General features: G+C 40.4%; 1 protein-coding gene across 4 annotated transcripts in view; it reads left to right on the top strand.

The window, feature by feature from the left end:
• Positions 1–1,949: 1,949 nt before the first annotated feature.
• LOC132136591 (cytospin-B-like) overlaps positions 1,950–18,518 on the top strand; it is a 137,104-nt gene continuing 120,535 nt past the window's right edge. The window contains exon 1 of one of the 4 annotated variants that reach the window (XM_059547251.1): positions 1,950–2,163. The gene's annotated coding sequence lies outside the window, so the exon portion shown is untranslated. Of the gene's footprint in view, positions 2,164–2,382; positions 2,596–7,287; positions 7,365–7,515; positions 7,644–18,518 lie in introns of those variants that run through there. The other 3 variants (XM_059547255.1, XM_059547253.1, XM_059547252.1) reach the window with 3 other exon arrangements.

The raw sequence follows: 18,518 nt of genomic DNA, 5'->3' as shown, positions 1-18,518 counted from the left end.
ACGTCAAGACAGGGCAGGATATACCATATATGGACACCGCAGCAGGAAGCTCGCCCTTCCCCTCTCCCCCTCATATTCAGTCAAGATGCTGGAACGTAGTGCACACGTGAGTTGCTCTGTGGTTGACTGCCAGAATCAACATGTAAATGTGTTTTCTCTACCAAGAACAGACCTAGCTATCAGAGACCAGTGGATTAAATTCATTTTTAATGATGCGGTTCCTTCAACCCTTCCCACTGGCTTATCGTTACGTGTTTGTGCTAAACATTGTACGCCGAAATCCTTCACAAATTTGGGGCAATATCAGGGGAAGTTGGCATCGAAGCTCGGGAAAAGCGCCATTCCAACAAAATTGCCTGCAATTGAAACGGTAAGACTGTGTTTTTATTGCTCTACTGTGTGTAACAAACAGCATCTAACTGCTAATGCGGCTATTGTATGCTGCTATTGCGTCTGTCACTAGACGAGAAACGAAAGACTTGTGGTGAAGTAATTATTTATGTTCCCTGTAAACTGACTGCAAAAACGGACTTTTGACTGCATTATAATGATTTCTTAATTCAGAATATGATCAAGATTGCATAGGTTGATGTGTTCGGGGAATTTGCCAGTTAATAGTAACATTTAAAGCCTCTTAAGTGAACGAAATGACTCGAAAAAAGATTTGTTCATTTTGATGAACGAGTTTGAACAAGAGAGTCTGGTGTTGCCAGATTGGGTGTTTTTTCCGCTACATATTAAAGCCGGTTTACGGTGTGTTTTCGCCTAGAAGGCTTTATAGAAATCTGGCATCCTACTGAACGAAGTTAAACTGAGAGAGAGCGTGGCGTTCACAGACACCAGAATGAACGACTTCACAGTAACGTTCATCAGGCAGTAATGCGGTACGTTCAGTTCATGTTCGCCCAAAATATGAACGAGTTCATGAACTATCGTTCAATGAACGCGTTCAGGCACAACACTGGCAGGAGTATTAGCTTCGAGGTATGGGGAATGGCTGCTAACGTACTTTGCAAAAAACAAATGACTGAGATCATCATGAATTCGGTTATTGTTTATTTGTTGCCTAACGCTTATATATGAGGCGCCGTCTAGTTTGTGTGTGTGTGCTGTGCTCGTGTCTCATATGAGTAACGTTATGTGCGTGAGTTCATATACATGTATGTGTGACCACTTAGTATATATGCAAGCGTGTTTCATATGTGTGCGTGAATGAAGTTTGATGATAAAGCCGGTCGCGTTCATTCACAACTTGCGCCATGATGTCAGTTTGTAATGATATGCTAAAGCGTTACCTGCTGTGTCAACCCCCCCTTCCTGCAACCAATCAACGCGCCCCTCATTTGCATTATTATAATGACCGTCCACGACAGCCAAAATATCGCATCAGATCTCGCGAGACAATAATGCCTACAGAAATAAGGGTCTGAGGAGCTCTGTGTTTATTTTTTTTCCACTTTTCTTTTTTAGAAGGGCCTGAAAGACTATAATACAGCAGTAGGTATCCAAGGTAATACGAGGGTATGACTCCTTTAACATATAACAAATAACCTAATATATCCATTCAGTATGAAAGGCAAGAACAACAACAACAGACATATAATATACATTTACATATTCCAATGAAAGAGAAAAAAAAAGCTTCAGTGATTTTAATGGGAGTTTTTGAGAGTGCTCGAACTAGACTGTCAGTGAAATGTTCTTTGATAATGTAACTTGCAATGTTTTTAATCGCATTAACTTGCAATGTTAAATTCACATTAAATTTAACCTCAGTCTTGGTAAAAATATGTTATGGCATGACACCCATATCTGTTAATTAAGTAAACAGACAGGTTTTTTATGTTACTTTGACCATCACCCACTATAGATCATAATCTATAAAGGTGAGAATTAAGATATTTCATGATAATTAATAAAAAAAAAATATAAATACAAATAACTCGTGCACCCTCAAAAATAATGAGTGCATGACGCCCATGTTGCTTGTGTACAACCCCCTTTAAATATTAAAACAACGCCAACTACAATACCCAGCATGCCCCTCGTTCACTGCGCCAAAAATGCCGCGCGCTCCGCCTAGCGGAGGAGTTGGATTTGGCGCTCAAGCGTCCAAGCGTCAGTCGGTGACCGGCAGCGGCGCGCCTCGGCGTCAGGGAACAGGTGAGTCTCACTCTCTAGAACATCAGTGGTTTTATCAGTGTTTTTCTCGTCTCCAAGATCATGTTGTCACGACAGCGATTTCGTTTAGTCCTTTTTATCACTAAAAGGAATCGTTCATAGTCGTCGCTGGGACACACACTGTGTTACTTACCCGCACTTTCATCAACGGATGTTGTCGTGTTGCGCGCGAGAGTCTGAAGCTGCGGTATTTAACGATGACCGCTTGCTTACTGATGCGCTTCCTCACCAACCCTTTAATGTGATGAGGATGGCGACTCAAAGCTCTCACGGCCGTTTTATTTAATTTACATTATTTCCGCGTGATGTCTTCTTCGGAGAGCGGCACAGGCGCCGTCCGAGGAGAGATAACAGTTAACGTTACCGCAGTAACGAGAGCTCGGGGACACCAGTCAACGCGGAGACATCTACACGGTTTGACATCTCGTCTTTCATTTAACTGAAAACGATTCTGCGTGTTCTGAAGGGAACTGAGTAGTGAAGTGTTTAGGTGTTACAGTGGTTCAGACTCGATGATTTAGAGTCAAAACGTGTTCAGAATGTATTGCCAATGCTCACAATTCACTTAATATCTATCTATCTATCTATCTATCTATCTATCTATCTATCTATCTATCTATCTATCTGTCTCTCTGTCTCTCTGTCTCTCTGTCTCTCTGTCTGTCTGTCTCTCTGTCTGTCTGTCTGTCTGTCTGTCTGTATAGTTTGAGAATTGTTTTACTTTCAGCGTTGTGAACTTTTCAGTTATTTTCGGGATTTCGAAAACAGGTCTCGCGCAGCCGAACTGTCAACTAAAAACTTTTACGTTAAGCCAAACACTTTTTGTTGTGAAAAGAAAAGATGGTATCTTATGTGGTTAATGAAATGTTTTTTGAACATGTGAAACCTGTGTGTTTTGGAGCACCTCCAGTCTTCTCAGCAATTGTTCTTTTTAGTATTGTGCAGCGGTAGCAAAAGGTTTTTTTTTGTTGTTGTTGTTTTTTTTTTTGTACTATGGGCGTCTGTGAGAAGTTACTTTATGAATTGTAATAGATCCCTAAAGGCTTATTAAGTGCTTACAAAGATTGTGATATGACCACAAAGCTGCATTTTACATCTGGTACATATTAACAGAGCAGTCAAAACATTAAAACAGACTGAAAGGCATCATCATCATGTGACTGTAAAGCTCCTGGTTCATTGTACTGTCCTGTGCGCATCCTAACGGTGTAACTGAAAACTGTTGGTTATTTTATAGCCATATTGATTAGTTTAGGGTGGTTCTTTATGGTTGAAACTATGGAAGTGCATTTTTACCATGGGGAAAAAAATAGTACATTGTGACTTTTTATCTCACAATTTGGACTTAATTTCTCACAATTCTGACCCTTTTTTCTGTCCCTTTTCAAACACATAATTGCGAGATATTTTTTTTTGTAGAGGAATTTATTGGACTCTGTTGCATCTTCATAGTAAGTCAAATCAGTGTGATTACACAGTCATAGAGAAAAAATCCCAGCAGAAAACAAGTCATTTTTTATTGGAAAACTTTCATACTTTTTTCTTTCACCAACCAAAATAAAGCTAAAAACAGCCAAAGTAAAACTTCCCTAAATTACCTATTCACCCAGTGTCTAGCTATTTGTAGGTAATTATACCCTCAAGATTTTTTTCTGGGTAAACCATCAAAGGAAATAGCAAGTGTGTCTCTGGGATAGACAGCTTGGCTCTCTAGAACACACTGTCCTAGATAGAGCTCTCAGCATTTCTACGAGTCCATACTGCAGCAGTCTGATCAGAATAAAACTCCTGCTTTCTCAGAAGATAAGGGTTAAATGTCTTTTGTTTTTTATTATGTAGAGTGTTTGTGTGAGATGCTGGAATTTGTGAGTTCATACAAGCAGTTAAGACTGCTTTAGACCTTTAATCCAGTAGCTGAAGTGTGTTGAATGCAAGAACCTTGACTGGTACTTCAGATAAAGTACATTTTTAAAAAAATATATAATTTAAGGAAACACTGACATGATACAGCCCAGCTTCATAGTCTCATCATCCTCTTTGCTCTAACAAAAGCACACACATTGAGATTAAATGAAGTCCCTATAGATAGTATTTGGCCTCTGGAAAAGGAAGGTCAATTCCAGCTGCATGAGACATTTAGGAGTGGAGGACTCTGAATGGTTTTAGCAGTGTGTGACTGTGTCTGTGATAGACATACAGTAGATGAGAAGATGGGATAAATGGCTCGACTTAGTTCACCCAAAATAAAAACTCTCATCTTTTGGTACATATTCTCATTAAGAGATGTAGCCTCTTGTCCTTGAACAACTAACACACACAAAAAATATACAAATAATGGTAACTTTCCCTTTAATTAGAGGGAATTTAGGCACTTGTAGTGGAAATAATAATGAGAATATCTGAATATATGATTTGGTTCTGCTCTAAAAAGTGATCATTGCACGTTTAGTTCTTATGTAGCCAGCTTGGTTTTGTGAGGAAGTGTAAAGTCAAGCCTAATTACATGCAGAAGGGATGTTGCTTACACAGCAGTTCAGCATCACACATCCCACCACAACAACTTATAATTTCACAGCTCTGGTCTAATCAATGGGACTTTTATAAGACATCTAATTCAGTGGAGTTTTCATTATATTATTTGAAAAAACTAAAAAGAGTTCATGTATTCGCCCCGGTTGTTTTTTTCTTTTTGTTTTCTGCAACAGATTTAGCGATGCAAGCTTAAACACGAACAACATGTGTTAACTGCCCATATTCTCTAACCTTTTTACTCCCATGTCTTTCTTCACACAGTGCCACCAACAGTATACATATTGTTCTTAGGTTTTCTTTATACTATCCCCTTTACATTATATTAGTACAAATTATCTACATTAACAAAGAAATGAAGCTAATCACACAATTATTTTGGGTCATTACAAATTTATCACAATTATCAGGGCCCTGAATCCAATCACATTGTAACTGTATCAATAGCCCCTTTCACACTGTAATACCAATACAAAAATGCAGTGTTCACACAGGCAATGCGTTCCATCTTTTTACAGGTAAAGCACCATTCACACATGTGACATGTGACATTCAAGTTTATTTGTATAGCGTTTTTTACAATGCAAATCGTTACAAAGCAACTTTACAGAAAATTAAGTTTCTACAATATTTAGTAGTAGCTTATAAGTGGTGACTGTCAGTTTGTGCACGTATGACAGGATTTTTCAGAAAAATTAATACAAGTCATAGGCAGCCAGATGATGAACATTATTAACAGCAATTATTATATTATGCAATCACACTTGTAGCAATATTTGTTAGTTCTGTTTGTTGATTCAGGGTTAGCATCATCTGGGGTCCTCTGAGGGTCAGCATCATCTCTTCTCAGGTGTTCTGGATCCAGACTGGAGCTTGTTTAAATCCTAGTTACCACGGGATGTAAATCCTGTGGAAAAACATAGAAAAAAATAGAGACATTATTAGCATAGCTGCTGTTCCAACAAAGAAAAAAAATTAATTAGTTTAACATAATTAAATGGATGTCACAGAAAGTGAAAAATCACATATAAAATAACATTTGCATGTTCTTAACTTTGTGTTGGACCTTGGTTTTTTTTATTTGAAATTAGAGGCAACCACTGCATTTTAATCATGAATTGAAAAAAAGTGCAATTTTTTATTTATATTAGACTGTATAATTTCAAAATCTGAAGCAAAAACAGAATAACCTTACTTTAGCGCTTATGGAACAGTAATACAGCGTTAGGGCTGTGTATTGTCAAAAATCTGGCGATATGATTTGTTGTGATACATTGCGATACTGTAAGCAAGGCGATATATTGGGATATTTCTTATTTTAGGAATAGGATATATTTTCAGGAAAACTGTCATATAGAACACACCACCATATGCAAACCTTGTCAATAAATACACTGTTATAACAGTACAACCCCAATATTTGATTGTGTGCGGTTGCATTTTATGGTGGAAACATTTCTGTCACATGCTTAATTCGGCAAATCACAATGTACTGGATAGCTGGCCAATCAGAGCACACTGCACTTTTCAGAACGATGAGCTTTGTAAAAAAATCAACCTGGGCATAGAGGATCAACAATAATGTACAGCATGTGAAAAATCATGTGTTTTTTTAACCTTACATATATTGATATAAATCATACAAACTATATAACACCCAGCCCTTATTGTGTGAAATTACACCCGTACAGTTTACTGATTTGGATGTGTTATATACATAAGGAATATTATATGTGCACGGCCCCAATAAAAGTATGTAAATAATATTTATCAAAATTAATATTAAAATTAATCACAATCAAAATTAACTAGTTTTTCATAATTGTGCAGCCCTAAATCCTACATGCATTCTTTTCACTGAGGTCATTGCAGTATATACAAGGTCAAGGATTACCATCTTTATGAAGTATATGATGATGCCAAAACAAGGTACCTTAGTAGGCAGTGTAATTGAGGTGCTGATCTTTTGGAACAGCCTTTGCGTGAGATGATGCTTTAAAATGCTGTCTCCATAGGGAGCTCACCAGGTTTTGGAACACATTTAGTGTGGTGTGGACTTCATGTGTAATATACTAGTCATTTGCATCTACACACACAACACATTATCAGTCACCACCACTGATTAGATGCCTGGCAACATCCGACACGTTTAGTTGTCAGGAAAACTACATGCAACACACGATACCTGTTGATGACATCAGGGCTTTCCTCGAGAGATATGAGTAAACGGTATGCCTGAAGTCAAACAAATCAGATTAGCCCATCAGTTCTGAAGAGTATACTTGCTCAATATACATGTTTTGCTTGTGACGTCACACCCCATTGTTATATTCTTTGTCACACACAAACTGCTTGTCGCTGGAATCTTTATCAGCGTCACACCTGTTTAGAGGATAGTGGTAGACTTCTGTGAAAACCAGGGAAGCCTGTTTTTAATTTGGAGCAAGAAACTCAAATATTCATGACCTGTTTACAGACAGTCATTCAGGCCGATGTCTGAATGATGTTTGTTTTGTGGGTGGATTAGTTTAGCAGTACCCAGGAGGAATGAGGACTGTGGCTCTAACTGGCAACATAAAGACAGCAGGGCAAAAGGACATGCTCCAGTTTACCTTTGTCTATGGATATGTGAAACCGTAGATGTTCATCCAAAGGTATTCCAATTATGATTTCTTACTTTCAAACATGTGGTGATTAATCCAGCTGATGCTTTCACTGATACTCTGCTGTGGACGGTTTGCATTTTTTCAAGCACGCAAGTACACACCCTTCGCCTGTCACCGACAATGATTGTAGCACCAGCCTCTTCTGTGTTCTGAGTTGGCAGATGGAGGTGTGTTTTCAGCGTCTCTGACACTGCTCATTTATTCTGCTGGCTGTTCTGCTTTCAGGAAATAATAATCCATCCATACTACCGGAATTTGGGATAAACGGTAACTGACCCCATTGGTGAATTTGTTTTGTAAACATGTTCGATAATGATGATGATGATAAGGATAATGACAGACTGTAATATAGTTCAATGCATTTTGACTTAAGGAAACTTGAGTGTAGCTTTTTGAAGAACAGGCTGATTTGTCCCAAAGTCGATGTTTGGAAGTGCAGTTGAAATGCATTTGGCTGGTCTACATTCAGACGACAGGAATGTGTGGAGGAAATGGCTGCATACTTGCTGTGTAAATCTCAGCCTAGGTAACTGCTGGGAATGTCTTGGCCACATCGGATAGCGAAATGCTAATTTCTAATTTCATACAGTCTTGAGTTTTGAAGTTCTTGACAATTGAGGACAGCAGTGCTTTTATTTTAAACTCTGCATAGATTATATTATTGCTGCTTTTGTGTTTAAAGGAATTATAATTTGGTAAATTCCTACAAAATAGTGAATACATCTAGAGCTGAAACAACTAATCGATTTAATCGATTAAAATAGATTATTAAAATAGTTGTCAACTAATTTAGTCATCGATTAGTTGTTAAAGAACTTTTATTTGCCGTAAGCGGCTCATTTTGTGCATATTTTAAATCTGCGGTGATCAAAGTGTGGCAGTAATGAGCCACCGCAGGTTTTATTCAGCCACTACAGCGGGAGAAGTAGCGAATAGCCAATAGCTGGCCTCGTTTTATGTCATGTGTTTCCCGAACTGCGTCTGCAGCATTCAGCGAGATGGAGACAGACGGCAGTGGAGTAAGCTTGAGAAAGAAAAAGAAAAAAGCAGAAGATAAAACTAATCGAACGAAGTCATCCAAAGTGTGGGAGTACTTTACTTTGAGCCTTCAAAAAAGAAGAGTAACCTGTAAACTCTGCACTACTGAACTGTTTAACTGTTTAAGACTTTTATTTGTGTAGATTCTCTAGTACAATGTTGTTTGAAAATGTTTAGTCGTAAAAGCTAATAACATTGCTTTTTAACAGTTAACATTTAAAGATTTACAAACATGTTCTGTGATCAGTTTGTCGTTTACCAGTTCATAATTCAGTCTAGGGCTGGACGATTCATTAATTGAACATTTTACCTCGATTACAATTAATGAGCGATTATTTTGTTTCGGTTTTTTTTTTTTTCCACTGACAAGGTTTTTACTGTAAATATGATTGACTATCAGCAGTTATTTTATCTATGTTCTTAACATTTCTTACTAGGGTTGGGTATCGTTTGAATTTTATCGATTCCGATTATTATCGATTCCTAGTTTCGATTCCAATAAGATAAAAAATCCAATATAAAAAAAATTAAGTCAAACATTTAGATGTCAAACATTTTTACAAAGCATTCTGTTGCAGCTGAATAACATGAGCAAAAATAAGCAGCCTACAAAACACTGCAAGAGGAATTTTGCCTGTGATTAAAAAAAAATACCGTAGCAAAAACAACTAGATTAATATAAATCTCAAATATTAAAGTGTTAAAGACAAGTAATAAGATAGGTCAGTAATAAGAAAGGAACAAAAAAAATCAATAAGCAATATCATAAATAAATACAACTAAACTAAATTTCAGATACAGAAACTGTAATTAAAAGTTTAAAAACACTGCATAGTTTTCTTTTTATAGATAAAATAAAGATTAATCAATTAAAGTTATTAAATATATTCAGTCAAGATCAGTGAATGATTTTCTTTTGTTCTTTGATTAACATTAATGACAGGCAGCGCGTTTATTAGGCTGTTGTCTCTTTAAGCAAAAATACTGCACATGTGTTTTCTTTCTCATCTGTTTATGTTCACGTAAGACAAAAACGGCTGCGTTTATGATGATATACTGATGTAGTTTTCTGTATCGTAGTTTCGACTCGGAACAACCTTTTCTACAGTTAAAATACACAGAACAGTCCGAGAATGGACACAAACCGGGAACCCGCAGCGCGACCGCCGACCGCTGCTCTCTGTGCACGCGCTTGTGCTTCATGTGCGCTGCACACAAACGTGCTATAATAAGTTTTGAGATTCTAAGCTACTTTAGTGATAAATCACAGGACAGCGCTGACAACTAGTTTCTGTGTTCCTCTGTGCGCGCGATCTTCACATCTACTGTTTATATGAGTGTTCGTGCCACAATGCAACTGCGCGAACATGGTAGCTCGATATAAGAATATACATTCGTTCATCTAATCGCTTGAATGTCCAAACCATAAAACAAATACAACTGACAAAGTTTAGTGAAGACTCAATGCTCACCGCTTGCGCACCATCCCTATTTGTTGAACCGGCGTTCACCTCTCTGTTTTGCTTTTATGCCACTGAATGGACGAAGCAGAGTCATGTGGCTACACACGCGCTAGTGTGCTTTTAAGGGGGAAGTGTTAACAGGATTACAAAACCGAAATAACCGACAGGGGAAAATTACGTCGGTTAGAGGTTATTGGTTTTGATTATTTTTCGATTAATCGTCCAGCCCTAATTCAGTCTTGCAGCCTAATTATGACTGAATGAGAGAGGTAAATGTATTTGAAATGCACTTTTTTTTCTAAGTATTCAATGCTCTTTTTCACAGCAGGTTTTTTGTGTGTCAATTTTTTTTTTTTATGGACAACCTTCTGATGGATTTTACTTTAAAATGTGAGTTCCATTCAGGTTTTATGCCACTGGCACTTTATTCGAAGGATTTTTTACTATTTCTCAGCATAAGCTATAAAGCTGTTTCCCAGGTATAAGTTGTGTGTTTACAGGAAAAAAAAAAATAAAATGCAATGTGCTGCAAATTTATTCTGTTTTATTCTTATTCTTCGTGAAAATATTTTCTGAAAGATTCCTTCGGGATGTTAAACTACTTTAGGAGCCCTAAGGACTGCCATGGTGAAAACATTATTTGAAATCTCCTTGTGAAATTATGGGTCAGTGTTTTGATTGCAGAAGAGTTTGACAAAGGATTACCAACACATAATAAAACAAAACTCCAGGTATATTTTCGATGAGGATATGACCATGCAAAATGGTTAAAATCTCTTAAAGTCTACTTTGAAAGATAAAGACCCTTTGTTAATAATTTAATTGGAAAAAATGGGCAAAACTAAAATATAAGTACATAAAGATTAATCGATTAATCGTAAAAATAATCGACAGATGAATCGATTATCAAAATAATCATTAGTTGCAGCCCTAAATACATCTAATATGGAGTAATAATATGGAGTAGTTTATATCCTTATAAATGTTAATGTCCTTAAAGTTTTCAATTTGAGTTAGTATAGACTTTTTTAGTTATTTTTTATAGTTATTATTTGTGTTGTTTGTGTGACCAGATTGAACTAGTTGATTGCTGTTGAATAACACCCCCCAAAAAATGTCTTCTACAGGTTTTTATTTTTATTTTTTATCTATCTATTTTTTTATCTGTCTTCTTTTTATGTTCATTGATGATTATTATTCATGAAGATTTGTATTATATTGCTGTAGTCTTCTAGATATAACTTAAAACACTTTGTAGCATGTAGTGAATCAACAAATGAGGCATGTAATACAGTGGCCCAAAGAGCTATTTGTACACTTAAATCACACATACTGTGTAACTTTTACTGCAGTTGATACAAAATATCAAACCACATGGCATCTGCAAGCAAATGATGATAGACCATTGGTGTCAAATCCTGCTCCTGGAGGGTAACCATCCTGCAGAGTTTAACTACAATCATAATTAAACACACCTGAACCACCTAATCAAGATCTTCAGTATTACTACGCCCCATAAAGTATGTACTCTTTTGGTGAAGAAAAAGTATGCACTTCTGAGTGTGTAGTAGAAGAGTAGGCAAGTTTTGGGATGTAGTATCACGTCATACAGTTGTGTCTTTTTATGGAATACTCAGTTGCGTAGATACATTCATCCTAGTCTCAGCTTCAGATGTTCTCTAGTGACAGAGAGAGATGAAAGTTGCGTGTATGCTCATCTGTGCGTTTCTCTTTTTTAGAGTGAGTTTACTTTAAAAAAGCGATTTTATCCTCTTGTTGCTTGAAATTATAATGTAGCGATTCAGTATTTAAACTGTTATTTATAAAAGTTGTGGGGCACCATTGACAAGTTTTTTTTGCTCCTGGATGTGTGAGCTGCACGATTTCTGATGTGTATGTGTGCGTAGGTCTGTCACGATAACAACTTTTTGTTGTGTGATATATTGCCCCATAAATCATTGCGCTAAACGATATTATTGTAATTTTAAAGACCATTTTATGCCACTGAATAAATAATCATAATGTAACAGCATAATAATGCAAGAAGACCTATATACTTCCAAATGTAATGTAAAAGAATATTTAGATCATGGAAATTATGTATCGAATAATTAAATACCTTAACAAGACCATATCTGCAGTTAAAACTTTTTTTTTGTATAAGCATTTTTTAAATTTGAGCACTTCATGACTACACAACGTTATGTACGAGAAGTTACAAAAGTGGAACGTACAAAACATGGTGACATAATTTTTAAGTAAATATAATGGGCGATATATTGCATCACCAAAAATTATTGAGGTCATGTACATATATTGCGTGCTAAGTCGATATATTGATTATTGCAAAAGGCCAATGTGTGTGTGTGTCAGTAAGCAGCGCATTAATGTAGAACGTAGTGTTGTCACGGTACCAAAAATTCAGTATTTGGTACCAATACCAGTGAAAATGCCCAGTTCTCTGTACCAATTTTGGTACCAAAGCAAAAGACAACAACATGCTAATTAAAATGTTTTACTATACGTTCATTTAATCCAAATTGTGTACATATTTAATTTTTAAGGGCTTTTAAATTTTAAGCCAAGAATAACAACCAAGTTAGCTAAAAAAAAAAAAAGCCCAGAACTGATTTTCTGCCTTAAATGACATAAACAATTCATAACCATTTGTACGTTCTCTAACATGCATATTTTAGTTTATTTAAAAGCCTCTGGCGTGTAACAATAGTAAATATCATCATGTCCTCCTGTTTTTTTTACCCTAATATAAATTACAGGAGCATTAAATAGTTAATAAAGAAACTTAATTCTAATTCTCATTTTATTAGCGTTAGCCGTGCTTATGCTAACTACTCTAATAACAGCATCCATTTAAACCCGACATTCAAATTACAGTATTTTATAATATTCATAACAGAAGCGGTGTTTCCCACAGCCTTGCAGTCTATTGCAGTCTATAGTCTATTTGTGACGCATATATATGCAAATTCATTCTCTGCCAGCAGGAGGCGCTTGTAGAGAACGAGAGAGGTTTCCCCAGTAACGGCTGTAATCAGATAAGCCCTGCGATCACAAATGCTGCTCAGGCATTACAGGGAAGATGAAATGAAAATGACATCCATCATTTTCTGAAGACACTCTGTTTGCTTCTGAAATACAGTGATATCAAAACACCACACCGTGTTTCGACTTTGACACATGAACATTTTATGTTTATTCAACGAAGTCAAAGTCATTTGTTTGTAGCGGTCAATTTTGATATTTCCCAATCTATGGGAAACACTATGAAACTTACCTGCATGAACTCTTTCATTTGATCTAGGCATCTGTCTTTAAAGTGTTTTGTTAGTTTGGTGTGTTTCCTCCTTTTGATGTCGTCATGTCTCAGTGCTTTTATGAAGAGAGCGCACCTGCAAACTTTTCTGATTGAATGTGGTCTCCGTACAACCGGTACAAATAAAAAAAAAAACTAGTACTGTAATATTTACATTTTATTTTAGTACCGGCTTGGTACCGAAGTAATGGGACTTTTGACAACACTAGTAGAATGGTAAAGGCTCTAATGCACACCTATGTGTGTATTGGCTTCAAACAGTAAACTCCAATAAAGCATTGTAATATATCAGAACATAGTCAAAAATATTGTATTTTCCCATTTTCTACATTTCTGAGGATATTTCTTAGTTTGGTATTCACAGAGATTTAAAGTGTGATTTAAGTGTCCATATACTTTGTAAACACAACGCAGCATTCATGGAAATGTTATGACTGAGTTATGCATGTGAATCCTCCTGACTTCATTGAGTGTCTCGGTCATATGAGGTTCTTGTTTCAGAAGTTAGAAACCATAGTGTGAGCTGTGGAGTGTTTACTCATCCAGTGCTTTGACACCACACATCCAGGAAGTTGTGCACTATAGGGACTACAGATCTCTGAGAAAAATGAAGTCTGCTGTGAATACTGCATGAGCAGTTTGACATACAGTACATCTCTTTTTATCCCTTCTCTTCTTTTATCTGTGTTCTCATCCTTTTTGAATATATTGTCATAACAACAATCTCTCAGGGATCTTTCTTTAGAAACTAATAGAAAATGTTTTTGTTAAATAAGTATGTTTAATTTTTATATGACACTGTAATAAGGAAATCTTGGTAGTTTTACCCATCAGCATTCTCTGTCATTTTCTTATCATTCTCAGTTATGACAAGAGAAACTATTATCCCCTTTTTGTCTTGTGCCTTGTTTGTGATATTCAGCTGAATGTTTTAATAATAAACCTTTGTACCTTCATTATTGTGAGCTTCCCAGGCCTGAAATTCAGCATGTGTTTTAACTGCTTAGAAGCAGATCTTTTAGAACACAATTTTAATAATTCCTGCAAATATATTCCCACACAACTGTCTATCAGTTTCTCAATTTTAATCTATTCTCATTTTGATGAACCAATACCAAATATACCCCCTTATGAGAAGACTAAATCTAAGGACCGTGTCGTCGCCCGGTATGGCGCAGCCGGGGCCCCACCCTGGAGCCAGGCCCGGGGTTGGGGCTCGTATGCGAGCGCCTGGTGGCCGGGCCTCTCCCCACGGGGTCCGGCCGGGCTCAGCCCGAAGGAGCGGCGTGGGGCCGCCTTCCCGTGGGCTCACCACCTACAGGAGGGACCGTAAGGGGCCGGTGCTTAGACAATCGGGCGGCAGTCGAAGGCGGGGGCCTCGACAGCCCGATCCCTGGACACGGAAACTAGCTCTAGGGACGTGGAACGTCACCTCACTGGCGGGGAAGGAGCCCGAGATTGTGCGTGAGGTTGAGAGGTTCCGACTAGCGATAGTCGGGCTCACCTCTACGCACAGCTTGGGCTCTGGAACCACACTCCTCGAGAGAGGATGGACTCTTCACCACTCTGGAGTTGCCCATGGTGAGAGGCGGCGGGCTGGTGTGGGTTTGCTTATAGCCCCCCAGCTCAGCTGCCATGTGTTGGAGTTTACCCCGGTGAACGAGAGGGTCGCTTCCCTGCGCCTTCGGGTCGGGGATAGGTCTCTCACTGTCGTTTGTGCCTACGGGCCGAACGGCAGTGCAGAGTACCCGGCCTTCTTGGAGTCTCTGGGAGGGGTGCTGGAATGTGCTCCGACTGGGGACTCCGTCGTTTTACTGGGGGACTTCAACGCCCACGTGGGCAACGACAGTGACACCTGGAGGGGCGTGATTGGGAGGAACGGCCCCCCTGATCTGAACCCGAGCGGTGTTCAGTTATTGGACTTCTGTGCTAGTTACAGCTTGTCCATAACGAACACCATGTTCAAGCATAAGGGTGTCCATCAGTACACGTGGCACCAGGACACCCTAGTCCGTAGGTCGATGATCGACTTTGTGGTCGTTTCATCCGACCTCCGGCCGTATGTCTTGGACACTCGGGTGAAGAGAGGGGCGGAGCTGTCAACCGATCACCACCTGGTGGTGAGTTGGATCCGATGGCGGGGGAGGAAGCTGGACAGACTCGGCAGACCCAAACGCACTGTGAGGGTCTGCTGGGAACGTTTGGCCGAGTCTCCTGTCAGAGAGATCTTCAACTCCCACCTCCGGCAGAGCTTCGACCGGATCCCGAGGGAGGCTGGAGATATTGAGTCCGAGTGGACCATGTTCTCCACCTCCATTGTCGAAGCGGCCGCTCGGAGCTGTGGCCGTAAGGTTTCCGGTGCCTGTCGAGGTGGCAATCCCCGAACCCGGTGGTGGACACCGGAAGTAAGGGATGCCGTCAAGCTGAAGAAGGAGTCCTATCGGGCCTGGTTGGCTTGTGGGACTCCTGAGGCAGCTGACAGGTACCGGCAGGCCAAGCGGACTACAGCCCGGGTGGTTGTGGAGGCAAAAACTCGGGCCTGGGAGGAGTTTGGTGAGGCCATGGAGAAGGACTATCGGTCAGCCTCGAAGAGATTCTGGCAAACCGTCCGGCACCTCAGGAGAGGGAAGCAGTGCCCTACCAACGCTGTTTACAGTAAAGGTGGGGAGCTGTTGACCTCAACTGGGGATGTCGTTGGACGGTGGAAGGAATACTTCGAGGATCTCCTCAATCCCGCTGTCACGTCTTCCATTGAGGAAGCAGAGGCTGAGGGCTCAGATGTGGACTCGTCCATCACCCAAGCTGAAGTCACCGAGGTAGTCAAGAAACTCCTCGGTGGCAAGGCACCGGGGGTGGATGAGATCCGCCCTGAGTACCTCAAGTCTCTGGATGTTGTGGGGCTGTCTTGGCTGACACGCCTCTGCAGCATCGCGTGGCAGTCGGGGACGGTGCCTCTGGGATGGCAGACCGGGGTGGTGGTCCCTCTTTTTAAGAAGGGGGACCGGAGGGTGTGTTCCAACTACAGGGGGATCACACTTCTCAGCCTCCCTGGGAAAGTCTATGCCAGGGTACTGGAGAGGAGAATCCGGCCGATAGTAGAACCTCGGATTCAGGAGGAACAGTGTGGTTTTCGTCCAGGCCGTGGAACACTGGACCAGCTCTATACCCTCTACAGGGTGCTGGAGGGTTCATGGGAGTTTGCCCAACCAGTCCACATGTGCTTTGTGGATTTGGAGAAGGCATTCGACTGTGTCCCTCGCGGCGGCCTGTGGAGGGTGCTCCGGGAGTATGGGGTCCGGGGCCCTTTGCTAAGGGCTATCCGGTCCCTGTACGACCGGAGCAGGAGCTTGGTTCGTATTGCCAGCAGTAAGTCAGACTTGTTCCCGGTGCGTGTTGGACTCCGGCAGGGCTGCCCTTTGTCGCCGGTTCTGTTCATGATTTTTATGGACAGAATTTCTAGGCGCAGCCAGGGGCCGGAGGGGGTCAGGTTTGGTGACAACACGATTTCGTCTCTGCTCTTTGCGGATGATGTTGTCGTGTTGGCCTCATCAAGCCAGGACCTTCAGCATGCACTGGGACGGTTTGCAGCCGAGTGTGAAGCGGCTGGGATGAGAATCAGCACCTCCAAATCCAAGGCCATGGTCCTCAGTCGGAAAAGGGTGGCTTGCCCACTTCAGGTTGGTGGAGAGTTCCTGCCTCAAGTGGAGGAGTTTAAGTATCTTGGGGTCTTGTTCACGAGTGAGGGAAGGATGGAACGGGAGATTGACAGACGGATCGGTGCAGCTTCTGCAGTAATGCGGTCGATGTACCGGTCTGTCGTGGTGAAGAAAGAGCTGAGCCGCAAGGCGAAGCTCTCGATTTACCGGTCAATCTACGTTCCTACTCTCACCTATGGTCATGAGCTTTGGGTCATGACCGAAAGGACAAGATCCCGGATACAGGCGGCCGAAATGAGCTTTCTCCGCAGGGTGGCTGGGCGATCCCTTAGAGATAGGGTGAGAAGCTCAGTCACCCGGGAGGAGCTCAGAGTAGAGCCGCTGCTCCTCCACATCGAGAGGGGTCAGCTGAGGTGGCTCGGGCATCTGTTCCGGATGCCTCCTGGACGCCTTCCCGGGAAGGTGTTCCGGGTGCGTCCCACTGGGAGGAGACCCCGGGGAAGACCTAGGACACGCTGGAGAGACTATGTCTCCCGGCTGGCCTGGGAACGCCTCAATGTCCCCCCAGAAGAGCTGGAGGAAGTGTCTAGAGAGAGGGAAGTCTGGGGTTCTCTGCTTAGACTGCTGCCCCCGCGACCCGGCCCCGGATAAGCGGAATAAGATGGATGGATGGATGGAATACCAAATATTAAGTCAAAGAATCAGTCTTTTAGTCTGTGCTGTGGTAATCAGGGATGAACTGATCAGCTGCTTTGCTTTATTTATAACAAAGTAAACATGAATAAACAATAGATAAGTCAGGGCTTGACACTTACCTTTTTCACGAGGAGCACATTTGCACATGAGTTTTAGCTTAATAATGGGATATAAAGAAACAATTAAAAGTGGTTTGATGATGCTAAGAAGGAGTGTGGAATTATGGGATTTGTTGTCTTCTACCCAACCGCTGAAGACCATCAAACAGACGGAAAGATAAATCATGGATTTATTGCGAGTTTAACAATTTGCGCGAGTAGATTACATACAAAGTCAATGCAAAGACGCGATCACACTATGGATCAGTCCTCGCGTGGGTCTAGAGACGCAATGCCCCGCGTTTGGCGTGTATGCCCCGTAATACTAATCTTGTTAATCATTATAATAGCATACATTTTCTGTAAAGATACGAATCAAAACAACTCACCTGTCAAGTAAAACTCAAGCGAGATTGGCATCTCTTTCTAGTTGAAGTTTGTCATGAAGCTACTTCCGCATTTGTCCATGACACTGTTGTCTTGTGGTTTCTACGTCAGTAAAGGCTAACAAAGGGTAACTAACGTCATTGACAGGCGACTGCACTGCCCCGTGTCACTGTTTACAATGGAAATTTTCTCGATTTACAAGTAGTTGAAAACATTAGAGATATTGTTAGTAATCAGCTGGACAAAATATATAACACTTGCCTAGTGGTTTTTGGATATTTTACTGCAAATATCTTACAAATTTTACCTTTAATCTATCAAAATACAGAAAGTACACAAGGTTTTCAAATAATTTTGCTTCAGACTCTATTTAATAGGCTAATTATGTGATCAGTTACAGTTAGGGATGCACCGGTTGACCGGCCATAAATCGGAACCTGTCCGGGCCCTGCACAAGCAGAGACAGTGAA

This window comes from Carassius carassius, chromosome 4, assembly GCF_963082965.1.
Source record: "Carassius carassius chromosome 4, fCarCar2.1, whole genome shotgun sequence".
NCBI classification, from domain to species: domain Eukaryota; kingdom Metazoa; phylum Chordata; class Actinopteri; order Cypriniformes; family Cyprinidae; genus Carassius; species Carassius carassius.
This window is presented reverse-complemented; position numbering and strand designations above follow the sequence as displayed.